The sequence below is a fragment of the Micromys minutus genome (genome assembly GCF_963924665.1).
Source record: "Micromys minutus genome assembly, chromosome: 1".
Classification (NCBI taxonomy): Eukaryota; Metazoa; Chordata; class Mammalia; order Rodentia; family Muridae; genus Micromys; species Micromys minutus.
The window spans coordinates 194,858,959-194,886,942 of NC_137969.1; the positions used below are offsets into that span (position 1 = coordinate 194,858,959).

The 27,984-nt window shown below is 39.0% G+C and overlaps 2 pseudogenes across 2 annotated transcripts; both read left to right on the top strand.

Moving 5' to 3' along the window:
• Positions 1-3,408: 3,408 nt before the first annotated feature.
• LOC308421576 (etoposide-induced protein 2.4 homolog) lies at positions 3,409-4,416 on the top strand (annotated as a pseudogene). Its single transcript has one exon. The product of its transcript is annotated as an etoposide-induced protein 2.4 homolog (transcript).
• A 1,980-nt stretch (positions 4,417-6,396) lies between these two features.
• Positions 6,397-6,993, top strand: LOC308417112 (COP9 signalosome complex subunit 8-like; annotated as a pseudogene). The gene has a single exon. The product of its transcript is annotated as a COP9 signalosome complex subunit 8-like (transcript).
• Positions 6,994-27,984: the final 20,991 nt, after the last annotated feature.

The following is a 27,984-nucleotide window of genomic DNA, read 5'->3' on the forward strand; positions in this document are numbered from 1 at the left end:
TCAATGATAACACAGTCAAGGAAAAAAATAAAGAAAAAATTAAAGAATTTTTTATAATTTAAGGAAAATGAAGTCAAAACTTATGGAATACAATGAAAGCAGGACTAAGAGGAAAACTCATAGCTCTGAGTGCCTCCAAAAAGAAACTGGAGACAGCAGACACTAGCAGCTTGACAGCACAGTTGAAAACCCTAGAACAAAAAGAAGCAGACACACCCAGGAGGAATAGACAGCAGAAAATAATCATACTCAGAGCTAAAATCAACCAAGTAGAAACAAAAAAAACTATACAAAGAATCAATAAAACCAGGAGCTGGTTCATTGAGAAAATCAATAATATCAATAAACCCTTAGCGAGACTAAGGCACAGAGAGATTATCCAAATTAACAAAATCAGAAATGAGAGGAAACATTAAAACAGAAACTGAAGAAATTCAAGAAATCATCAGATCCTAGTACAAAAGACTATACTCAACAAAACTGGAAAATATAGAGTAAATGAATGACTTTCTAGACAGGTACCAGTTACCAAAGTTAAATCAGAATCAGATAAATCATCTAAACAGCCCCAAAACCCCTAACAAAATAGAAGCAATCATCAAAATCCTCCCAACCAAAAAATGCCCAGGAGCAGATGGGGTTAGTACAGAATTATCAGACCTTCATAGAAGACCTAATACCAATACTCTCCAAACTATTCCACAAAATACAAAAAAAAAAAAAAAAAGACCCTACAAAGAAAGAGAACTTCAGACCAATATCCCTCATAAACATCAATGGAAAAATACTCGATAAAATTCTTTCAAAGCAAATCAAAAAGCATATAAAAATGATCATTCAACATGATCAAATAAGCTTCATCCCAGGAATGCAGGAATGGTTCAATATATGGAAATTTAATCATGTAATTCACTATATAAATAAATTCAATGTAAAAAAAACACACACATGATAATCTCACTACACTCTGAGAAAGCCTTTAAAAATTTCAACCCACCTTCCTGTTAAATGTATTGAAAATATCAGGAATCGAAGGACCATACTTAACCATAGGAAAAGCAATATACAACAAACTGGTAGCCAACATCAAACTAAATTGTTAGAAACTTGAAGCAATTTCATTAAAATCAGGGACAAGACAAGGCTGCCCACTCTCCCCCTACCTATACAATATAGTACTGGAAGTCCTTTCCAGATTAATAGACAGCAAAAAAAAATGGTCAAATAGAAGTCAAAAATTAAGATGTCAAAATATCACTATTTGCACATGATATAACAGTATACTTAAATGAACCCAAAATTTTCCTTAGAGAACTGCTACAGCTGATAAACAAATTTACCAAATTGTCTGAATATAAAATTAACTCAAACAAATCAGTAGCCTTCATCTACTCAAAGAATAAACATACTGAGAAAGAAATTAAGGAAAAGACACACTTCACCCAACATCACAAACAATTTAAAATACCTTGCTGTGACTCTAACTAAGCAAGTAAGAGATTTGTATGGTAAGAACTTCAAATTTCTGAAGAAGAAAATTGAAGATCTCAGAAGATGAAAAGATCTCCAGTTCTCATGGATTGGAATGGTCAGCATCATAAAAATGGCCATGTTGCCAAAAGCAATCTACAGATTCAATGCAATCTCCGTCAAAATTTCTACTCAATTCTTCACAGAGTTACAAAAAGCAATTTAAAATTCATTTGGAATAACAAGAAACCTAGGATACCGAAAACTATTCTCAACAATACAAGAACTTACAGGGAAATCACCATCTCTGACCTCAAGCTATATTACAGATCAATCATGATGGAAAACCACATGGTATTTGTACAGAGATTGTCAGGTTGATTAATGAAACAAAATTGAAGACCAAGAAATGAATCCACATGCCTATGGTCACTTGATTGCTGTCAAAGGAGCTAAAACATTCAATGGAAAAAGGACAGCCTCTTCAACAAATAGTGTTGGTTCAACTGGTAGAAGGCATGCAGAAGAATGCAAATTGATCCATTCTTATCTCCTTGTAGAAAGCTCAAGTGAAAGTGGTTCAGAGACCTCTACACAAAACCAAGTACACTGAAACTAATAGAAGAGAAAGAAGAGCTTAGAATACATAGGTACAGAGGAAGTATTTTGAAAAGAATACCAATGGCTTATGCTCTAAGATCAAGAATCAACCTCATGACTTTGCAAAGTTTCTGTAAAGCCAAGGACATTGTCAATAAGACAAAACAGCAGCCAACAGATTGAGAAAGGATCTTTAACAATCCTACATCAGATAGAGGGCTAATATTCAATATATACAAAGAACTCAAGAAGGTAGACTTCAGAGAATCAAATAATTCTGTTAAAATTTGGGGTACAGAGCTAAACAAAAAATTCTCAACTGAGGAATATTGAATGGCTGAGAAGCATCTAAAGAAATGTTCAATATTCCTAATCATCAGGAAAATGCAAACCAAAACAACTCTGTGATTTCACCTCACACCAGACAGAATGGCTAAAATCAAAAACTCAGATAACAGCAGATACTGGCAAGGATGTGGAGAAAGAGGAACACTCCTCCATTGTTGTGGGATTGCAAGCTGTTACACCCAGTCTAGAAACCACTCTGGAAATTTCCTTAGAAAAGTGGACATAGTACTACATGAGGACCAGCTTTTCCACTCCTGGGCATATACCCAAAAGTTGTTTCAACATATAACAAGAACACAAGCTCCACCATGTTCATAGTAGCCCTATTTATAATCACCAGAAGCCGGAAAGAACCCATATGTCCTTCAACAGAGGGATGAATACAAAATTTGTGGTACATTAACACAATGGAGTATTACTCAGCTATCAGAAACAATGACTTTATAAAATTCCTAGGCAAATTGATGGAACTAGAAACTATCATCCTGAGTGAGGTAACCCAGTCACAAAAGAACACACATGGTATGCACTCACTAATAAGCAGATACTATTTTCAAAATGCTCTAAATACCCAAGAACACAACAATTCACTGACTTTACAAAGTTTCAAAGAAGGAAGGTCAGAATGTGGATGCCTCAATCATTCTTAAAAGGTAGAATGAAACACTTATGGGAGGAAATACAAGGTTAAATAGAGGAGCAAGTATTGAAGAAAAGATCAGAGACTGCCTCAGAGACTGTTTGTGCTTAGCAAATTTGTGAATGCCATTTGGTTCCAAGATGTAGGTGACTTGGCATTTGAGGTATCAGGGAGGAAACTTCATCCATTCCCTGATGTCAGCATCTCCAGAGGAAAGCCAGGAGCAGACAGGTGAACCGAGAACCCAACTTCAGTGGGCTAGAGCCCAGGCTGGGCAATAGGGGAGTCCATGATGATTTGGGGGCACTCACTTCCCTCTCTCTTTAATTGATAGTCTGGTCAGTGAAGAGATGGCTGACAGTGTCAAAACTTTTCTGTAGGGCCTTGGCAGGGCAATACATCTGGGACATCTGTACATCTCAAAACTAGATGCTCAGATCCAGCAGAAGCCAGAGCAACAGAGTCGAAGAAGGGCAAGTAGCCTCTTGGCCCAGAGGAGAGTGCTGAGTATAGAGCAGAAGCAAGAGAGTGAGGCACGTATTGTTAGTAGAATTTTCCAGTGTTGGGCTTGGAACGGTGGAGTATTCTGGTTCGGTCTCCTCCTGTTTTATCGAGTGTTTATTCCTGTGCTTCAATCAGTAACCGCCCGGATTATTGGTGATCCGTCACTACATGGAGATGTCATGGCTGGAATTCCTCACATCAAATTTTCAGTACTCTTTGGGTGCTCCCCCTGTTTGTGCTTAGCAAAGTTACGAATGCCATTTGGTTCCAAGATGTAGGTGAGTTGGCATTTGAGGTATCAGGGAGGAAGCCTCATCCATTCCCCGGTGTCAGCAAAATAATTGCTGACAAGCTCTTCAGCCTTTTGCTGAAGGCACTTTTCCTTATTCAAGGAACCTTTGTGAGTCTCTTCCACATCCATCTCGTGGTTCAGCTGGTTAGTTTGCTGCACATGTCTCTTCTCCACTCAGCGTACTGCTTTGAATACCGTTGGTTCAACAAAAGTATTGAAATGCACCAGCGATTGTCAAACATAAAAAGGAATTGGCCTCAGTACCAGAAAGGTTTTGCTTGTCCTTGGCTTTCCTCTCAGCAATGCAATCCTCCTACATCACCAGTGGCTGCCTCTTTTCTATCCTGTTTCCTTTATTCATCATTAGCGCCAATGAAGCAAAGTCTCCTTAAAAGCATATTTTTTCCAGTTGTGCCTTTTCTCCTTGGTGGTCTTTTTAAGCAACAGAATTTTCGACAAGACAGTCTACATGCAGTCAGCCCTGAGCAGTTCATCCTCTGCAGAGAAATTACCTTGCCCACACCCTTCTCCTGCCAAACTGAAAGTTGCTGCAGGTCACTGAGTCCTGCTGTCAAAGGGGGCAAGTGGGACTTCGTGGAGGATGTAGCCACTCTTTCCTCTGTTTTCCTTTCTCTGCCATGGAAGGCAGGACCCACTGCCAAGGGCCCTCTGCAATTTCCCTTGTCTTTGAATTGGAATCTTCCTGAGTCCAGTATGTGGATTTTTACCACCACACCGCCCAGCAGAGTTTTCTAGCTTTTTGTTTGTTTGTTTGTTTTGTTTTGTTTTTTTATTTTTTTAAGCTTTTGCTAACTCCTGTGCCTGTCTGATTTGAGTTCTTTTCCCTCCTTTCCTTGTGCCATTTCCCCTCCCACTTCCTCCTGCCTTCCATCACCCATGGATGAATGGGCTTCATTTGTAACTGTTGATTTTGTGAGTTTGCTGTTACTGGTTTTCTGTGAAGCACATACCATGTATGTGGGAGGTAAAGGAGCATCAGGTGACCCCATGTCACTCCCTCTGCGGCCATCACTGCCTTGTTTTCTTGTAACCCGGGTTAGGTTTTGGTCTTTATTGCTTGGCTGCTGTAGAGGATAGGAGGTGGGGGAAAGGAGCCTAAAGACATGGGACAGATAGACCTCAGCCAAGCTGGTTGGGTTTTGAAGAGTCATGTTTGTTCCCCTTGAAGGGGAAACAGTTTCACACACACACCCCCACACACACTGGTACATTTAAAGTTCCCCAGCTATGGGACGGTGCCAGTTCTGGACAAGTGCCACTGCGTCATAGCATGCACAGAGGACCTGAACTTCATAATTCTGAAGGTGAAATTTACTGTTGGCCACTGCCAGGTCAGACTGGTGTTTTAAGGAATACTGGGTGCTTCATAGAAGAACTGAAGGGATAAACTAATTAAACCATTCAGCATGTGATTGGTGATGTTTTTATGTCATTTTAAGCGTCAACACGTGGTGGGAGGACAAATGTTAAAAAAAAAATGTACAATTTTAAAATATCACATTTAAATGTGAGCTAGTTTCACATTAAATAAAAGATTTTAATGTTTTCATCACCGAAGTTTTTTATCATCTTGCTTAGGTTTACTCTGTTGTTTGGAGTTTCTTTTTCTTTTTGTTTTATGTTGTGAATGGGACTGGTTCTCTGATTTTTTACTTTATATGTTTGCAATTGGTGCATAAAATTCTGATATACTTAGTGTGTTAATTTTATATGTTATCACTTTACTGAACATGTTTATTAGATCTAATTTTCTAATAGTCTTCAGGGCCTCATATGTATAACATCACATCACTAGTAAACAGGAATATTGTGACTAATTTTTTTTTATTTTCTTCTATTTTCTCATTTCTTCAGATAAGAATTTAAGCACTACATTGAAAAGAAATAGAGACAACAGACAGCCTTGTTTGTTCTTGATATTAATGGAAGTCCCTAGAATTTTTTCTCTAGAACTATACTGGTTATGGATTTACCATATATTACCTTTTATTACATTCAAGTATTTTCCATCCAAGCCATTCTATAACTTTTATAATGAACAGGTGGTGTTTTTGTTTAATTGTTTGCCTAGTTGCTTTGATAGTTGATTAAATTTTTGTTGTTGTTGGGTTGTAGAAGAAAATAAAATCTGCATCAAAAGTCTTGCCTGGCTTTGAGTCTGTGAACTAAAAGATTAACCTATCCAAAAAGTATCCCCAATACAATAGTAGCACTATTGCTAGGGGAAAAAAATGACCACTCTCAGATTAAATCTGAGGCCTTCCCCAAAAGAAATAATCTATTCCTGATATTGAAAGCTTTCTCAAAAATGTATGATGTAAGAGGCTAAAGTCTCTATGAAAGCTTATATATTTGAATACTTGGTCCCCAATTTGTACAACAATGTAGTAAGGATTAGGAGGTGTGACCGTGTTGGAGGAGATATGTCACTGAGGACATCTACTAAAATTTCAAAAGACGTGGGGCCAGCTTGTGCTTTGGTCAGGCAGGGTAGCAGCAGGAGAGAAGCCAGGAAGATGCCATGGTGGTGATGGCAGACAATGCCTTCGGTTTCAGAAAGCTGTTGGATCAATGCGAGAACCAGGAGCTTGAGGCTCCTGGAGGAATTGCCACTCCGCCAGTGTACCGAAAGCTTCTAGCTTTGTATTTGCTCCAGAATGACATGAATAATGCAAGATTTCTTTGGAAGAGGATACCACCTGCTATAAAATTTGCAAATTCTAAACTTGGGAAAATTTGGTCAGTAAGACAGTGAATCTGGCAGAGATTTCCCAGGGATCTATACGACCATCAACGCCCACCAATGGTCAGAGACTCTGCAGCCAATCATGGAAGTCCATAGAGATACAACAAGAAGACGAGCCTTTTCCTGGTCTCTCAAGTTTATACCTCCACAATAGCAGATGATTTTTCAGCCTTTGTCGGGATTCCTGTGGAAGAGTCTGAGAAAGTTGTGTTGTAGCAGGCTGACTACACCACAAGAATGGTTCTTCCCAAGAAGCCAGCCTCAGGAGCCCTGGATCTTTCCTTGAACGGGTTTATGTTCAGAGCCACTCCACCAATCCTCTATCAGCGACTCACCAGGCTCACTGATTACATGGCTTTCCAGGAAACCTGATTGATCACTCTGAGTTCAAGATTCAACTTCATTCCCCATCATTGGCAAACAGACATAGAGTTTTATCTGAGTTCAGAACAGGGTAAGCACCTCTTTGTCCTTTGGGTGTGATAAAATGCACATAGAAGATGAAGCACATTGTACAATTTTCTCCTCAGACACTTTTGAATGTCCTTGGAGCAGTTTTCATTTGTATTGATCGTTTTGGTTGGAGCCATCAGCATTATACAGCGAGTTTCTGTCAAGGACTGGACTCCAAACACAAGCTGTCCTGCTTCAAGTAGTGAGAGGGCGCTGTGGCATACAGCACCCTCCTGCGTACCACTGGCCTCTAGCTGAAGTGATGTACTTGGGATTTGAGGACTGATTGTTCCAGGTCGTCTCCTACCCATATTGTCACGCTTTCAAGATTGTGCAGATTTGATTGTTGGAGATTTTTTCCAATGTAACCAGGTCCGTTATTGGTCTTAATTATTTTGGGTTTACCCATGACAGAAAGGCAACTCAGTACATGAACAATTACATTTATAGAGGCCTCTCTGGCTTGTAGAGAGGCAATGATAAATCTACTAAAGGTATCAATTGTAACATGAATATATTTAAGCTTGCCAAATTCTGTAAGATGTATAACATTCATTTGCCAGATATCATTAGGGACCAGACCTCAGGGATTAACTCTGAGATAAGGTGTGGGCAACAGGGTTATGCAAGATGGATAGACATACAGGAAGACTGAACAGGCATAACTTGACCATCAGTAACATAGGCTGCTCATAACAGGAGCCACCTGTAAACACCAATCAGGCTTCAGGTAATGTACAGGGAGAGGTTACAGCAATTTATCAGCAGGGTAATTGTAATCAATTATCCCAGAAAAGGAAAAGCAAACTACAGGCCATTCATCTGTAGTCTGGAAAAGCCAGTCCAACTGCTCGTTGGAGTAAGCAAAAGTTATTCTATCTGGATCTTTACCAAAAATTTGGCGGCTCTGTTCTTGTCCCAACATAGTAAGTTTAACTACTAAGGAATGGTAAGGGGCATAACTTTAGAAGGAGAGGCTCAAAGGTGTACCAAAAGAAGAGGGCCATTCTGCCAAAACACCCCTGTGGGGTATGAATTGTAGCACATATAACAAACAAAAGAGGTGTAACATATGAAATGAAAGAAACTCCTTGATTTTGGATAGCTTTTTCAACCAAATTTAAAGTTTCTCTTGTTGTAGGAATCGAAATACTCGAGGAAGAAGGACTAGGGTCGCCTTTAAGAATATCAAAGAGTGGCTTAAGTTTCCCTGTAGTAAGTTTAAGATAAGGCCTAAACCAATTAATATTTCCTAAGAATTTCTGAAAATTATTTAAGGTTAGTAAGCGGCTATTTTTAATTTAACTTTTTGAGTAATTACGGTTTAATGGCAAGATTCAAATCCTAAATAAAAATAAGGGTCTTTTAATTGAATTTTGTCCAGAATTATCTGGAGCCCATGACCTGTCAATCTTTATGACAGATTAGCGTTCTCGAAAGCAAGAAGTTGTATGGACAAAAAAAAAAAAAAAGAAAAAGGCCTCTCTGCCACATCAGTAAGGTAAAATAATGTCCTTGGAGCTTAGCCAAAGGACTTTGGACTTTTCCCTTTTAGTTTTTTTGTTTTCTTCTCCTATTCTCAGATGGGAACCCAGGAGGAAAACTCAGACCAGCTAATTATGAGTCTAACTCTTTGAGAACCTGAAGAAGTTGTATTTGTTCTTCCCTAGTGGTGACCATGAAGCGAAGTGAAACCAAGTCTGTTATTAATTGCTGGTGGGAGGCAAAAATAGGCAGAGATCCAAAAATAATATCAAGGGTCCCATATGTGGGAGGCAGATTAAATAGTGGAAAGGAGGGATCATCCCTAACTGAAAGATCTGTAGCGAGGGCAATTTTAGCCACCTTGGGTGGGTCTGGACAGTAGCGATTAGACTGATAGCCTTTTCTTCCAGGTCTGTCTCACTCCCTGGAGAAAAATCACTGCACCCTAGACACAGTGCACTGTTTGCAACGGAGAGGGTAGAGTCGTCTGAGAGATGGCTTGAATTAATTAGTCAAGTAAGTGGGGGCTAAGTGGGTTAGGTTAGGCTGTGTAGTTAGGTTCTCTCCTCCATCTCAATAATAACAGAGGCAGGAGGAGTCTCAGGGGAGTCGCGGGTGTTGCCTAGTCACTGAAGGGGTATGGGAAGCAATTTCCCTAAGGGACATTTTCCCTTCTGACACTAACTGTTGTAAATCTGGCCATTCTGGGGTAGTCCTAAGTATGTCATTAATAAGGTTCCAATAACTGAAGGCGGTGACTGGAATGTTTCGGGGACCAAAAGTTGAATAATAATTTTTAATGCAGTTGCCAACTCTCTGCCAAGCCCTTTCATCAATGGTGTTCTCTTGTGGAGACCAAGGTCATAATGTTACCAACAAAGTCTAGATCCTTTTTTCTTAACTGTAATCCTTCGCATCTTGAGAGAGACTCTTTAAGTCCTGAAATAAAGAGAGACTTTTGGGAGAATGCTTGTCCCATCACCTTACCTTTAAGAATCTGCACCGTGAATACATTTACCTGAGCTGAGCTAGCAAAGGTTAAGTCGTGTAGTTGCTCTGTCACTCTCTGGAACAACACTGAAGGCCTTCCTAATTGGGTGGGCAGCGTTCAATTCTTAGGAACCCCAGCAGCCCCACCGTTGGGTGCCAGTTTGCCCGGGCCCTCGGGACAGTCAACAGGAACCCAGGATCACCTACGAGAGAATGGGGGTGAAAGATGTGCGAACAAGGACAGCAAGTCAAGTGGTCTGATCAAGCTGACAATATTTTTTTCACATGCTAACTTTATACAGGTAGAAGAAGGAAATAAGGCATGAGAAAATAAGGCATGGAACTAAGGAAACTTTTCAGTTAAAGGCTTTTTCACAATACTCTTTGTGGAGAATTACAAGGGGATGGGGACAATCTAGGTGCGGGGGGTGGGGGGAGATGTTCTGCCACGCAGGATCTGTTGCCTGGGTGACTCAGCTAGCTACTTAACCAAAGTGAGATTACCTAATTTCTGAGAAAAGGCCTTTACAGTGGGAAACAGAAACCCAGGCTGAGATCTATGTAAAATGGCATTACTCAGGCTAAGGGAATTTCTTAATTCTGTCAGCTCAATCCTGAGTCTGCAGAACTATCTGGAAGAGAATAAAAAGTATGTCATTACTGGAGAAAGTGTGTTCCTGGGAGTATAATTCGAGGTTTTAAAAAACTTAAGTAACTCTCAGTATGTTCTGAGTATGGATCATGATATGAGGTCTCAGCTTCTCTTTTGTGCCACCATTGTGGATTCTAACTGTGAAACCAGGAGCCAAATTAAGCCTTTCCTTTTATAAACTTCCTTGATTGTGGCATTTTTATCACAATAGAAAAACAACCAAAACACATGTATAAAGAACGGTTCATCAAGATAACAGTTGATTTCTTTTCTTCTTTCTTAACATTTTGTTGATCCTTTATGAATTTCACATCATGCACCCTAATCCCGCCTTCTTCCCCCCTCCATATTTACTCTTTACCTTTTCATTTAAAAGTAAAAATGGTAAATAAATATATAATAAAATATTTTTTTAAAAATCTTGCTATAAGAACATGGTGTGTCACATAGTATACTTTTGTCACATAGTATAGAGTCATTGGTCTGGTGTGAGTCATTGGCTTCTGCTGCACTATCAGTCCTGGATCCTCAATGCCATCTTTCATGGAGGTCCTGGAGCTTTGTGTCTGAAGGAATCAACTATTTATATGCTCAAGAAAGACCTCATGTTGGGGGCAGACCTTCTCAGAACCCTTGACCTAGCTCTAGATACCTAGGTGATATCTGAGGAGGTTAGCCTGCTGGTTCTCCTGTGCCTCTACCTCCGGAGCCTGCTTTGCTGTGCTTTTCATGCATGGTATAGAATCTACTCTCTTTAGTTCTGCATGCCTTTGAAGACAGTTCACCTACCTGTTCTAGGTGTTGCAGGGTAAGGAAGGCACACCCATGCCATTGCATGGCAGATGAAGGTGGGTTGGGGCCAGGTCTTCAGAATACTGCACTTATTCTTCAGCACTTTACACCATCATAGCCATCCCTTCCATGTAGTCCAGGTAAGGGCCGGGGCCAGTTCTCTGCAGCTCTATGTTCCAACTCTCCTGATGGGGTGCCTGGGTGCTCCTGGGATATTGGCTTGAACAGGGCAGGGCAAAGTGCTGAACAGGTAGGGTCCTCAATCTGCCTCTCCCCCCGGGGGAATCAGATGTTACTGCTTTCCAGACCAAGAATGGTGGATTCTGGGACAAATTGAATCCACAGGGCTCCTGTTCAGCCAAATATGTTGGAAGTGTTATAGCTCTGAGAAAAGGAGTAAGGAGGTTCAATATACCCAGCATGGGGTGGGTGACCTGGGTCCTGGTCCTTAGCCACTGCAGTGGCAACGTTGTCTGGGAACCCATGCTCTAATGTAAGCCTCTAAAAGTAACTGATTCTGCCTAGGCAGGCAGATCCAAGGTCCAGTGGTGAGTGCTTTTGGGGGAGCCTTCCTCCAACTGTTACAATTCTGTAAAAATAGTCAGTCTCAAACAACCCTTTGTAAAATAACTGTGAGCATTATTCTATGTGAACAGGGACTACATGAACCTTAGGAATGAAATGGGATTGAAGGGGATGGTGGATACATTCTATTTGCTGAAGTTAAGTTGCCAGCGATGCTCTATTTGAATGAGGACCATTTTTAGGTACTGTGCTACATGACTGACTGACTGTGACCATCTAGTTGGGGGTCATGGTTACATGCCTCAAGAAAAGCATTGCAACAGGAAAGAAGCTAGCTCTACCCTTGCCAGTTTTGAGCTCTGAGATTTCCAGAGTTTAAGCTTGTTCTACCTCACCAGTTCCTTCCAAGTTCCTCTATGGCACAATCTACATGCCCCACAGCTCTTTCTAGTATGATGGCTGGCAAGTACCAGTGCCACCTCAGTCCTTTGGTCTACTAAAGCATAAGCAAGGCCTCAGGCAGCATCCTAGATCAAGGACATATGCATGGCTTTTGGTGATAACATGAACCATGGACATCAGCACAGGCCCTGGCTGCATTAGGACCATGAACCCAAACACAGCTAAGACTCGGCAGGGCACTCAGGTCAGTATGTCCTCTGGTGGTAGCCACACCCTGAGGCATCCACATAGTATCAAGTGGCAGCCCAGACCACAGACATTTGCATGGCCTTTGGTGATAACTTCAGCCAATTATATCAACACAGACTCCAGGCATAGCAGGAACAGGGACTCAAACATGACCCTCAGCAATAGCCTAGGCCAGGTTGTCAGTATACTCTCAGGTAACAGCACAGGCCACTCAGATTAGTTCGCCCCAAACTTAGCATCATCAACCAATGTGGTTTCAGGCAATACCTTATAACATTGACATCCAGATGACTTTTTCTGACAAAACAGACCACAGACATCAGCACAGACCCTGGCTACAGCATGGTCATTAACCCCCATACATGCCTGTTGTTCAAAGCCATTGTATATGCCTCCAGTTTTACCTGTCTCCTCAGTGCATAGACCATGTAGTATCAGTTTCTATCCTATCTCTCCATCTTTCCCTTTGCTTCATCCCATAATTACTCATCATAATAGTATCCATAATAGGCTGAGACAGGCACTTGGGTTTCTTTTTTCCAGAGCCCTTGTGCCTTGGAGCTGGAGCAGACATATAAAGTTGATTTCATAATGGAAATTCATGCTTGCATGAACATAGCTTGGGAGCCATTTGCTGGGGCTAACTTACCATTAGCTATACTACCAAAGAAAATGACTCTTGCTTTCACAGAGACCATTAACCATTGACAAGTGTTCAAGGAATAGCGAGGTTTTCCACCATTGTATTAGTCTGGTTTCTCTAGAATAATACAACTAATGAATGTGTGTGTGTGTGTGTGTGTGTATGTGTGTGTTTATGTATGTATGTATATATGTATGTATGTATGTATGTATGTATGTATGTATGTATTATGTATTATGTGTTATGTGTTATGTATATGTAACAGGGTAATTTGTTAGAGTGGCTTTTAGACTGTTATCCAGCTGACTGTCTACCAATAGAAAGCCTAAGAATCCAGTAGCTGTTCAATCCATGAGGCTGGATGTCTCAAAGATCTTCAGTATAAACTGCTGGAACTCTGAAAAAGTAAGCTTGAATGCCAGTAAAGTAATGGAATTGCCAGTCATATCAAGGATAAACAGGCAAATAAAGAGCTTCCTTCTCTCATGTCCTTTATATAAGCTGCCACCAGAAGGTATGGCTCAGATTAGATGTATATATCCCCACCTCAAAAGATACAAATTGAAGGTGGGTCTTTACACTTCAGACAATATAATAAATATATCTCAGATGTGTCCTCAGTCTCTTGTGTATTAATAAATTCCATATGACATCAAGTTGATAATCAGAAATACCTATCACAACCATTCACAAGAGAATGTTGAGAGCTTTCAAATTGTTCAGGTTAATCACACTTGTGAGTTCAGGAGTACAACAGCCCCATCATGTCCAGAAGAGAGCATGTTACAGTATACCTCCTCATCCTCAGAATTTTACATTCTTTTAATTCATGCTTTCATGTTTTTTGATATTTGGAATAGGTATTATAGCTGTCTCATTTAGGGCTGAGCACTCAAAAGTCAGTTACTCAGCACTTTATTAAGTCATGACTCTCCATTAGCCACTTTCAATTACAAGTGGAAGGTTCTCTGACCAAGGTTAAAATCAGAACAAATATATGGGTGTCTTATTGCTGGGAAGAAATACTATGACTGTAGTGACTTTATACAAAAAAAAAAAATTAACTGTGGCTGCCCTATCATTTCAGAGATTTAGACTGTCATCATTATAACATAAAACATGACTGTGTGCAGGCAGACATGGTGCTCTATATGAAACTGAAAATTCTACCTCTAGATCTGCAGGCACCAAGGAGACAGTGTGCCAAACTGTAAGTATCTTGAGGATAGCCAACCTCCACAGTGACACACTTTCTCCAAAAGGACCACACTTACTACAAGAAGGCCACACTTCCTACTAATTTTACTACTCTACTTATGGACAAATATTCAAACACCTGAGTCTAAGTGACCATTCTTACTTAAGAAACCACATGGATATAAGCATAAATGTTTAGAAAGTATGTTGACAACTTGTTCGATTAGCATAATTTCAGCAGGAAGCTCCCTTTGGGAACATGAGGTCTTCAATCAGATTAACCATATTAGATATCAATTCCTTTCTGTGGTGCAGGCATTAAACATTTTTTTTTAATTTACTGGTTACACAAACATAAAAGTCATGGCACTATTGTACTAATAGTACATCTTTCATGGCATATTAGTACTTGAAGTGGTTTAGAGAGAATGGCCCACATATGTCCATATTTTTGAGTCCTTGGGCTCTAGTTGGTAAGACAATTTAGTACGTGATTGATATGCATAATAGAGTTTCACATTAATTTACTAAGCATTCCTTCCTTCCTGTATATGCCATACCCCAAGCATTGACTGCTGGTTACAATGAGCATTTATGGAGACCAGTTACTTCCTTCTCTACTGTAACTCCTCAGAAAGCCCCTCAAATTTCTGCTGTGTACTCCATCCCTTCTATTTGTAAAACAACAAATGGGACCGCTTGGTTTTTCTCTACTCTCAGTTCAGGTCTTAAAACAAATGAGGGTATTTATATAACTGTTTTTTTTTTTTTAATGAAGTCTAGATGAAGTAGTTCCAGAGAGATGAACCTAAGAGTCAAAGAGAAATGAATATAGGATTTATAGAAAAAAAAGGATTCATCATTTTTTGTGTGTGTATGTGGATCTACTGCTCTTCACAACTTGGTCATATCATCTGTCTTCTATGCTGGAAGCAGCTGGACTTGCTGTGCCTGAAGGGTACAATGTCCAAGATGTTTACACCCACAGAGACACAAAGACTCGATGTTGATGCAATAGCAAGAGGTTTAATATTTTTCAGTGCATGGAGGCCATCCTGTTCCCCAATCCCCAAAATGCATACTTTTTATACATTAGTGAGGCAGACTTAGGTAACAGCATAAGTTAGTTACTTCCTATTGGTGGTTAGTGTTGATCTTTTACATGATTGGAGGCCCATGGAGGAGTGGTACCACAGTCTTTACCCTAACACACACTTCAGGGCTGCTGGCTGCTCTTTATGGCAGGAAATTCCTAGCACTGTGTGAGTCTTCAACCCATTTGGGGGCTTTCTTACCCCAATTCTGACTCACCAGATATTCTTTGTCTCTTAGAATCTCACAGACTTAGTGTCTCACTGCTGACAATCAAAAAAGCCTGTCCTATTTTATGGCCTCTTGAGCTACCAAAACAAGCAATATCATCAGGAGTTATCTATTCTTGGCACTGCAATTGTCATTTACTAATTTATTACTAACTTATAACTTCTAAGATGATAGCATCATTATCCATTCATGTGAAGTTCCTCCACTGAAAGAACAGGTTCCCCAAAAGAGGAGTGAGGATTGAAAGAAAAAAGAGACAGTCAGTCAAAAATATAACATGACTTCAGCCAGTACTGAGGCTGAAGCAAAGCCTTTTTTATTTAGTTGTCTTTTAAACCACTTTAATTAGATGCAGAAAGATAACATCAGTTCTGAGTCAGGGAACAAGCAAGTTAATGATAGAAAATTCTGTAACCATCTTTCTGTAGGCTAGATGGGGAGATCAGAGACAAGAGTGGGTCCCAAGAGACAAAGAGACTGCCACACCTACATCTACTGATCCCTCCCTGAGCTACAAATATAAGTGTTCTGCCCCGAGTTTCAAATGTATATGTTTTACCCTGAGCTTCAGTTTTAAATGTTCTTAATCTAGACCAGTTTTCTGAGTTTAGGGCCAAAGTCAGATCTCTGCCTTGACTAACTTCTAATTGTCCCAGTGATGTAAAAAATCCCTGCTACCAACTTGTCCAGTGGCATCAAAAGGCTCTCCACATCTTCCCACCCTACTCCATCCTCTGATTAATTTCATAAACAAAATTGCATCTGTCTTAAGTTGTTTTGACAAAATACCTTCCTTACCTGTCTTGGAATATGCAATTTTAATATCACATATTAATATGGAATATACTATCAATGCACTTCTGGCTTAGGTCAGTAAGGCACTGTATAGAGTGTTACCAGTCATGCCCTAACAGCCTGTTTAATAACTCTGTATGTGGGGGCTATTTTCAGCTTCAAGCCATGTATTTTGGCTGTCAGCATATTGATACTAATAAAGACAAGACATGTCACAATGGGCAGAAATAAAAGTATTCTCAGGATAAAAAGGTCTAGCACGATCAAGCCATATATGCCATTCTTGAAGCTAGACCAAGAAGGAAATACTGACTTTAGGCCATGAATAGATTTATCAGCCATATCTGTAGCATCAAAGTTTGACAGGCAGCATTCTTTAAATTAATAATCTCAGTGTGCAAGGCTAAAACATCTAGAGAGATGTTAGAATTATGCAAAATACCCTGCAAATGTCTCTGAATCTTTTCTCAGTCATAATGACTATCACTGTAAAGTTTAGAGGTAACACAAAAATATTGGTGTTTAGTATGACACTGGAGATGGCTTCTTACTCAAACTCAGAACCTCTTCTCCAATAATTTGAATACTATTATAAAGAGCATCAATTCATTTTTCTAAATGCTTATTTAAATCCCCTTGAATATTCAAAATATCAGTAACAATTTTTGCTAAATGATTAACAAAAGTAGCTGTCTTAACTTCTGTCAAGGCAGTTGCAGAAGCAGCGGTGCTAGCTATCAATAAAATTAAAGCTGCTATACCAGCAATAATCAAGCCCACTACTCTCTTGCTTCTGTATAAAACCTGACTTACTTCTAGTATCAGCAAGCCTTTTTTTCATACTACCAGGACCCTGTAATACTCACTGGCAATAAAACAAAAATTGGTTGATGAACTACCATAACAAACATGAATTCAACATTAACAGAATTAAAAAATGTACAATCAATACAATTACATTAAATATCATACAAGAAAAAAAAATAAAAGATTTGGTGCTTTAACACAGGTGCTAACGTTTGTTCAAAGTCTAGATCCTGTCCCAGTTTTATCCACTGTAAATGTAGCTTCACAAAGCAATTGTGAATTTTTAAATGTCTTTAAAAAAATGTCCAGAACCAATCTTCCCAATGAAGACTGTTATTTCTTATATTGGATTGATTTCTAAACCAGTCCAGGATTGAGTCCGAATAACTGGTCACATTAAAGGTAAGAGAAAAGTCATTACAACTACTTCTCTATTTGAATAATTTTTCTAAGTCAGTTTTCACAGTCACCATGTTCTCTGTCCTACAGGGTCTAAAGTCTTTAGGCAAAGATGCTAGTTGAATCTGGGTTACAGGCAAGTAAAGGTCGTTCAGGAACAGATGTCCAATACAGCTTCCTGGAAACCATTGTTAGGGCACTCGGCAAGCTCAAAGGTCAGCATGATTCTTTGTCCCAGCATCAGCATGTATCACCAATAACTCTGGCATGTAGCATGGTCTTTCAGAATCCTGTGGAAAAAAACACAAAAACACCCTGTTCCAGTATTATTACTTAATCAGGACCATATGTTGTGCCAGGATGTGGATCTTTCCATTTCACCTAGGCATAAGTATGCCCAGTAGTAGAGTGCCATAGACATTTAGCAGAGAGTTCCTTGACATCCAAATTTTAAAATTTTAAAATAAAAAGAGCATGATTTAAATAATTGTGCTGCACGAGGATATAACTTCCCCCTTTTATTTTATGAAGGTATTCTTTTTAAAGTTCCACAATACCTGTTTCACAATATCTTGTCCTTGAGAATTAGAAGGAATTTCAATAATATGGGTAACATTAAATTGTTGGCAAAAAGGCTCAAATGCTTGATTGAAATAGCCAGTTCCATTATCTGTTTTAATCTGATTTGGGACACTAAGTGTAGGTAAACAACATACACAATGAGAAATTACACTTTTAGTGGCTTCTCCTATTAAAGCAGTTGCAACTGGAAAGCCTGAAATGGTGTTTATATTCAAATAAATATTTTAATTTTCTAAAATTATAAATAAGTAATATCCATTTGCCATAACTGGTTAGGTACAAATTGGCATGCACATTCTCTAGAAATTGTTGGGATTCTGTAAACCCCACCCCTCAGTTACCTAGCAACAGCCAGGGATACCCCACACCTCAATTAAATGGCAGAAGCCAGGTATGCTCTGCCCCAGTGACCTGACACTATAAAAGGGGCTGCTTGACCACTCCTCTCTCTCCTGTTCTTGCCTCCTGGCTCTCTTGACTCTCTTCCTCTCCCACCCCTATCCCTCCTCTTCCTCTTCCCTTCCCCCCTCTCCCTCCACATACTCATGGCCAGCATTTACTTGTCTATTCCTTCCTTCCTCTCTCTCTCTCTCTCTCTCTCTCTCTCTCTCTCTCTCTCTCTCTCTCTCTCTCAATCTCTCTCTGCCTCTACACCCTCTTAACTCTCCCATGACTTGAATAAACTCTATTCTGTACTATACCGTCATGTGGCTAGTCCCTCAGGGGGAAAAGATTCCCAACATGCCCCCCCAGGCCTTGCCGCACCTTCATGGGCCATATGACCCCCCACGCTCTTCATCCTTTCCCTAACAATGGTGCTCTTTGACTTTTCCTTTCAGAAACACCAAATTATTGTTTCAGGCCATTACTATTTTGATGGCAAGAATGAGATTTTTGTCTGCCTAGTATACAAATCTTCTGTGGCATTGCCTTTACTAAAGGATCTAGGCAATCTTGTATCTCTTAAACGGCCAATAAAGTATAGCACAGTACATTCTCTCAAATTGAGTTGTATTTGTATAAACAACTGTAAAACTCAAGAACTACCAGTATATAAAAATGGAACAATTTCAAGCAACTGCAAACCATAAGCTATATATTGGTGACCAGTATTTAAATTTAAAGTTTAATTAATATTTTAACATTTAAATATAGTGGCTACAGCACGTAAACTAATAATTTGTTTTGCAACATGGGAATCGAGTTAATGAACATGTGATCAAATTACATATACTGTCTTCTTATCAGGTGAGTCATCTATCAATATAGCAATTGTATTATCTATAGGCTGCATGCATAAATTTATAGGAAATATAAAGGCATGCATATAGAAAATTTTTAATAACTTGTCTTTTGGGTAATGATTATAAACCTTGCATGAAAATTTTGTGTATGCAATAGACCAAATATCAGTATTTAGCAGTAACTAATTTAATTGTTGTTTGGAATAAGGAGTAAATATTTTATCTGCTTAGGACATTTTTTAAAATTCTTTCATGATTCTATCATACAATTCTGTATTAACACAGCAAAGGCTACATAATAGGAAGTTAAAACTTTACTTAAAGAGGAAGAAAGATGAATTCACATTAATGGTTCCTTTTGCCAAAGGACAGCTGTAGGTGAATGAGTAGTAGCAAGGATGCAGACAGCCAACAGCTCATTATAATCTATATACTGTATCTGTTGTTGACTAATAGCTTCCTCTATATTTTCTGTAAAATTTTTCATCCCTCAGTTAACCAGGATTTGCATCCCGTTTGAGAATAACAAACAGAGGCTTAAAACCTCCTGTGGTGAGCTTAAGGAGAGGTCTTAGCCAATTAACATCTCCTGACGAATTTTGAAAATCATATTAAGTAAGTAAATTATCTTTATGAATTTTCTATGTCACAATCTGACTATGACTGACAACCCAATTATTTGGATCTTATTTCTGGAGCAGCAACCACTCCCCAACACTTTGTTAGTGTCCATCTAACAAAGTGTCTACAACAGTAAGTACTGAGGGACTCCAAGTCCTCACTTCCTGCCATTGACGCAGCAGCAAATCTCTGACACAATACAGAGCCATCAGCCACTCCCTGAGGCAAAGCTTTCTAAAGACATCTATTATCTCAAGGGCTCTTAAAAACCACAAGCATATACACCAAATGTAAACCCTTTACAATCATGAAGATGCAAAGAATAGTATAAAAACAATTTTTGAAACTCTGTCAATTCTTTGAAATGGCAGCTGAAGCAGGTAAACCAGGCTGAAATGCTCCCACAGCCTCATCAACCCTTCACGAAGCTGCAACAATTCCTACCTGCTTGATTTTTTTTTTTTTAATTACAAATATATGAATTAAAATTTGAGCCTAAGATTAAAATGTAAACTGTAGTCAATGGAACTTTGGCAGTTTAACTATAATTTTTAAGTTTCTTTTGTAATATTATAGCATAACCATAATTTTTTAAATCAAAATTTAACCTCCAACAAACAACACAGTCTCTCTAAAATTAACACCAAGTGCATCATCTTCATGCTACAAAGTTTGGCTGCCAGTTCCCACACACAAAAGCACAACAGTTACAGACGCCAATACCTCAAAGAGTCCCTGTCTTAAATCCTATCTTATTACATAAAATACAACCCAATTTAGTGGCATTTCAGAAACCTATTTCCTTGGGCTGGCTCATGCCATGTGTTGTTGTCTAGAGTGACTTCAACCAAGTTACTAATTTTAAAGAAACTTTCTGTTACCAATATTACAAATTTTTAAATATGCACGATAACTTATAAGCCAATAACCTAGAACTAAGACATGCATATCATATTTATACATTTTAAAACCAGTCAAAAACAAACATGAAGTGACCACACATCATACATATTTAAACCAGATAAAATTCCCACTTTTTCTAGCTGTAGTTTTAAAGGATGAGCACCTTGTCACTTGTTAAGCTCAATAAACACAGAGATTTTTCTGGGAGAAACAGCAGAAGAGCTCTAAGCTGAGAAGCTGCGGGCACCTCTAAGAATGACTTAAATCAGTTCCCAGCAGGACTCCAGCTGAGCTAGACTACTAAATTCAGGTGCAGGGCCCCAAAGGCCTGCTTTCTATTTTTATTTTTCATCTTTTTGACAGGAGTTAAAAGTAAATCAAGTGGCAATAACCAACATATAATGTTTTAACCATTTTTTTTTTGTTTTAAATATGAAACACAAACAACACTCTATGAAAACACAGAAACAAATTGACACACATGGACAGCTCGGTGTACCAAGAGGCAAACAATACAAGAGAGAGAAGAGAACTAGATGTGTCAAAGGGACTCAGATATCTTTCCAAAAGGACCCAGAACCAAAACTTGGCATTTCTCCAGTGAGAACCAGAGAGTCAGGACATCTCTTGACCTCCTCTTGTCCCTAGGAGAGCTCTCGAGCAGTTTACATTCATTTTTCTTCTCTTTCACCAAACCATCCCAGACAAAGGAAAGGACTGATTTTCTGAAACCCATTCTCTCTCTCTCTTGTCCAATTAAACTACCTCTAATCTGTATACAAAGACTTATCATCTATGAAAATTATCTTAGCTCCTCTGAATTATTAGCATACCTATAAACACATATACAAAAGACATTTCACCATTACCTTCTATCTTTATAAAAGGTTTATTCACCAGGACCCGAACTGTCCTCTGCGGGTGCTCCCCCACAAATACACACAGGTTTTCTTCACGTTGCCACACCACTTGTTTGAGGCCAACTAGGTCAGACAACAGGTTCCCCAGGGCAAGAGTGGTGATTGAAAGAAAAAAAAAGAAACGGTCAAAATTATAATTTGACTTCAGCCACTTCTAAGGCTGAAGCAAAGCCTTTTTATTCAATCCTCTTTTAAACCACTTTAATTACATGCAGAAAGATAACATCAGTTCTGAGTCAGGGAACAAGCATGTTAATGATCAAAAATCCTGTAAACATCTTTCTGGAGGCTAAGTGGGGGAGATCAGGAACAAGAGTGGCTCCCAAGAGACAAAGAGTCTGCCACACCTACATCCACTGAGCATGCTCTAAACTACAAAAGTAAATGTTCTGCCCTGAGCTTCAATTGTAAATGTTCTTAATCTGGGCCAGTTTCCTGAGTTTAGGGCCAGAGTCAGATTTCTGCCTTGACTCTTCTAATTGTCCTGGTGATGTCAAAAGTTCCTGCTGCCAACTGTCCAGTGGCACTACAAGGCTCTCCACAGTTATGCTCTTAAAAGTTGTATCTTACAAGTTGTAGATTTACATAAGATAGAAAGATAAAGATAGGTAAGATAAAATATGCATGTACATATCATATCTGTGTGAGTGTGTGTGTGTGGTGGTGTTTTGGTTAATTACCCCTGGAATTTTATTTATTTATTCTTGTTTGCAACCTTGTATTGATTCTTTGTAAATTTTGCATGTTACATCCCACTCCCATTCATCTTACCATCCCTTCTTGTCTACCCTCTGCCCTTGCAAACCCCCCCCCCCCCACCGCCAAAACAAGTAAGGTAGAAAACTTAGTTCCTAGAAGCTGTAGTGTATCATACTGTGTCATACAACATAACCTTTTGTCCAAATATTTTTACTAGCAAATGTTCATCCAGACCTATGGCTTCTGCTACACTGTAAATACTGGATCCTTACTTGAATTCCTCTCAGATATCCTGTTGTTGCCCTATGTCATGTAGATCCTTCAACTTTAGATCTTCATGACAGGTTCTTTCATGAACTCCAGAAGTTCATAGATAGGGTAGATGTTGGTACGGGCCAACTTAAAGCCCTAGATCCGGACTTGGGTAGTAGCTGAGAGGATCAGCCCTCCAACTCTTCCACACCAAACCACCAGGGCAAACTCTCCAGCATTGCCTAGGGTAGCTTACCCAATGCTGCCTTCCCTCTCATGCCCTCAAGACCATCTCATCTGCATGCACCCTTGCCACCAGGGTAGGCTCCACTGTGCTGCCCATGAAAAGTGTGAATCCAAATCTGCAGAGTGATTCTAGTGGCAGTCCAGAACAGACACATCTGCATGACCTTTCGTGCTAATATTGGCCTAGGACATCAACAAAACTATAGCTCGGAAATGGTCATGGGAGAAATATGGCCCAAATGTCACCAGGTTCTCAGGTAGCAGTGCAAGCCACTTAGATAAGAATCCACCACCATACCCAGCGCTCACTCAACCAACCTCACTACGCCACACCATGGCTCTAAGACAACCACATTGTCTTAAGTGACAGCCCAGACCACCGACATCTGCATGGCCTTTGGTGATAACTCAGGCCATGAACCTCAACACAAACTGCTGCAACAAAACTACACACCAAGGTGTGGCCCTTAGCAGCATCCTGAACAGGATATTGCCGTGGTCTCAGGTTATGCAGACTCCTCTTATCTGCTGGAATCTCCAGTTCCTCCTTTCTCTGCAGTATATAAACTCCTTGGCTTTACTTTCTCACTCATCTCTCCATTATGCACAAAACCTTCCTCATCTCTCCATCACATATTCGCCCTTCTTAGTGGTGGTAGTGCTGTGCTGGTTGTGTGCATGGGTATGTATCTTCTGGCTTCCCTGGGTGAGCCTGACTAAAATTGGCACTTGGGTGTCTTTCTTCTGGTAGCCCAAGGCCAGCAGGATGGGGCAGGTGATTGAGTGTTTTCTTTATCTGCCCTGGCTGAAATGGCTACATCAGGTTTAACTCTTTATAATTTTCATCATAGGAGCAAACACACATTCTAAATAAAGGAAAATTAGTTGATATGAAAGAAAAATATTAATGACATCTGAAAATAACAAAAGTGCATTCTCAGTAAACATGTTGTGCAAACATCTACACATCAATATGAGATTAAGTATTTACTCGTGGCATGAAAATAACACAATCATTTTAATAAATTTTACATTTAATGAAAAAAGAGGACTTACAAGAATTTTCTTGGTGCTTGTTTTATTCTATATTGATTTTACTTGCTGCAGTGCAAACATACTAAAAGCTAATTCTTAACTTACCTGTTAGGTCCCCATTATATTGCAGTATCTGTATAGAGACTTGAAAGAAGTTTGCTGTTAGAAAAACAAAAGCAGCACATGTGGAAATGAGAAAGCATGCCCTAGCCCTGGTCACTGAAATATACCATGCTGCATTTGAAGTAACAATATCTGAGAAAGCTCCTTTTCCATACGCTAAATTAAAATTAACAGTTAAGAGGAGAAATTTTTGCTTTCTATGGTTTCTTTTCAAGCAGTATTCCCATTGTTTTTATCTAAAAGTTATTCATTAGTGCCTATAGAAACAGGATATGTAGCTGATATGTACATTTCAAACATTGCATAATTGTCTTTGAAGACGAAATTAAGTCATAAGGTGCCGATGCAGTGCTGAACTATTAGAAGAATGGAGAAGGACAAAGACGAAGGAGATTTTTAATCATAGGCTTTAATTTAAATCAGAAATTTCTGAAGAGAATTCCTTTGATAATTGCTTTTAATTTCTCTATCATTTGTCTTTTATGTTTTTAGCTATTTCATTATGAGAAAGACTTTAAATTTCAAATAATGGTGCACACTGAATTCTCTATTGCCTCAATTTTCATTTCACTAAATTCTTTTAATATTGAAAGGAACAATGTATTCCAATGCATCCAGTTATTAAGGAACAGTTGACTAGTCAAATATAACTTTTTAAAACTTAGTTCTTTTATTCCTGTACGCTATTTTAATGCATTCTTATAGCTTTTTATTGTTTTAATTATACCAGTTTTAAGATCTAATTAATTCTGCCAGCACAATGGCTTATTAAAATGCTTTGACATCTTAATAAACAGTGGAGATATATGGTGTGTGTGTGTGTGTGTGTGTGTGTGTCTGTATGTGGGTTATTTTATTATTTTATGAAAAGCAGTGAAAGCTAGTTGTGTAAAATTGTAAAATTTATTTTAAAATAGTAAAATCAGTTGTGCACATAAACATTATAAATACCAAAATTAAAATTTGGCTTGCTCCAAATGATGCTATTCTCCTCCATTCAAGGATTATTCATCATTAATAAATATATTTTATACCACAGCCAATATTATATTACAATTTTAAGTATCAAAGACTCATCCCTCATACCTATGTACTTTATCAACAATGCTTATATATTTACTAAACTCTTACTTCTAACTGATTAAAGATGGCTTACAACTAGATAGTGTTTGAACTACTATCTAAACCTTATTGTATTATTTAGTGTTTTAGATTTATTATCTTGTGTGTATTGGTGTTTGGTTAGCATGTATGCATATGTACCAGCTGTGAATCCAGTGTTGAAGAGAGTGTTACATTTTCTGATCCGAAAGTTACAGAAGACTGTGAGTCATTGGGTGTGTTTGGTAAGCCAAACCCAGGTCCTCTGCAAGAGCAGCTAGTGTTTATAACCACTGAGATAACTCTCCAGTTCCCAATTGTTACTATTAAAAATTGCACAGTATCCCATTTTCCTACCCAGATCACACCCAAACACTACAGCCTGAAGATAAAAAACAATATCAATAGGACAAATTGGCAACCTACAGATTGGGACAAAAACATCACAAGCATACATCAGACAGAGGGCTGATATCGAAAATATATATAAAGAACTCAAGAAGTTAACTTCCAAGAAGCAAACAAGCCAATTTTAAAAAAAAAAAAATGGGGGTACAGAGCAAAACAGATTTCACAACAGAAAAATCTCAAATGACTGAGAAGCACTTAAATAAATGTTCAAAGTCCTTAGTAATCAGAGGCATGCAAATCTAAACAATCCTGAGATTCCACCTTACACCAATCAGAATGTCTAAGATTAAAAACTTAGGTAAGAACACATGCTGGTGAGGATGTGGAGAAAGAGGAACATTCCTCCATTGTTGGTGGGATTGCAAGCTGGTGGGATTGCAACCACTCTGAAAATCAGTCTGGTAGTTCATAAGAAAATTGTCAATAGTTTTACCTGAAGTCCCAACTATACCACTTTTGTGCATATACTCAAAAGATGCCCCACCTTGCTACAAGCACACTTGTTCCACAATGTTCATAATAGCCAGAAGCTGTTATCAACCCATATGTTCCTCAACCAAAGAATAAATACAGAAAATGTGATTCATTTACACAATTAATACTATTCACCTATTAAAAACTAGGACATCATGAATTTTGCAGGCAAATGGATGGAACTAGAAAATATCATTCTGAGTGAGGTAACTCATACCCAAAACTCATGCATGGTATGCACTTACTGGTAAGTGGATATTAGCGATAAAGTATTGAATACCCACAGAAGTGTGTCAAGAAGAGTAATCACAGGGGTCAGAGGCAGGGATGGATCTGCATTTGAGAGGAGATGGAGATGAGAAAAGGGGAATAAGATCATGTATGGGGAGGGGAACAACAGAGAAGCCAAAGGTCAGAAGAATGAATGAAAATAAGCAGCCTAGGAGGGGACACTTTAGAAGATACCAGAGACCTGTGAAGTAAAACACTCTCAGGACTCTCAAGACTCTTATTTGACTCTTATACAAAATGCCCAAAATTGGGGATAGTGAACTCAAAGAGTCCGTCTCCTCAAGTTAAGGGACAGAGTTACTAATCCACAGTCAAAATTTTTGACCCATAATTGTTCCGGACTAGAAGAATTGCAGGGACAAAAAAAAGAAGAGACTAAAGGAAAGTCAGTCCAATGTCCTTCCCAGCTTGGGATCCATCTCATGAAGTTTAGGGGGAGGCCTGATACTATTACTGATGCTATGCTGTGCTTACAGACAGGAGTCTGGCACTCTGAGATGCCCTACTTGCAGCTGAGTGAAACAGAGGCAGATACCTTTACCCAACCATTGGACCAAAGTCAGGAACCACTAAGGTTGAATTGGGGAATGAATTGAAGAGCCTGAGGGGTAGAGCGATCCCATTGGAAGACCAGCATCAACTAACTCTTAATTCCAGGGAGCTCCCAGAGATTGAGCCCCCAACACAGGCCTGTCTGAAGCTCCTGGCACATATATAGCAGAGATCTGCCTGGTTTAGCCTTAGTAGAGATAAGCTTAATTCTCGATAGACTTCAGACTCCAGAGAAAAGGAAGGCTTCATGGGGAGGTAGAGTTCCCTTTCAGAGACAGGAAGAAGGAGAAATGGGATGAGGAACTGTGAGCTGGGAGACCAAGGGGGGAAGGCAGAGACATGAATGTAAATACATAATACACTCCACACAACTCAAAAAGATAACAAGCTGAAGGGCCCAGGTGAGGATGCTTCAGTCCCACATGGGAGGGAAAACAAAGCAATCATGAGAGGTAGAGGGAGGAAAGGACCTAGCAGGGAGAGGAGAAGGTTAGGGTGAAAAAGGAATGATCAGGTATTGGAACAGAAGAGAAATATAGGGAGGTTGCAGACCCTTTAGAAGATACCAGAGACCTGGGAGGTAAGAGATTCTTTTTTTTTTAAACAACTTTATTTTACAAAACAAAGATAAATGTACAGATTTTAAACATTTTTTTCTTAAAATTATACATTTTTGTCAGTACTTTTTTTCAGATTTTAAAATAATTTTTACATAAAACTATATGAATATATATTTTTAGTCAGTACTTGATTTTTTTAAAGGTTTGATAGTATGCATTGAAAACTTAATAGTTACAATGAGCGTAAAGTACATGTAAAACAAAATGTAACATGGAAATAGTCAAAGTTTTCTTGTTTTGTAAATATTTTTTGAAGTCCAAGAAATAAAGAAAACAAAACAAAACAAAAAAAAAATATTTACAAAAGTAAGAGAATCTTAGAACCAAAAGGACCTTCGATGAAAATCCCTACAATGGGGAGAGAGAACATGTAGAGTCTACCTCCAGTAGAAAGAAAATGCATCAAGTAAAGGGATGGAGTTGCTATAGCATAGTCAAAAACTCTGACCCAGAATTACTCCTGTCTAGAACTTTAGGGACAAACATGGAGAAGAGATTGTGGGATAGGAGGTCCAGTGAGTGGTCCAACTTGGGATCCACCTGAAGGAGAGACTCCAAGGCCTGACACTATTACTGA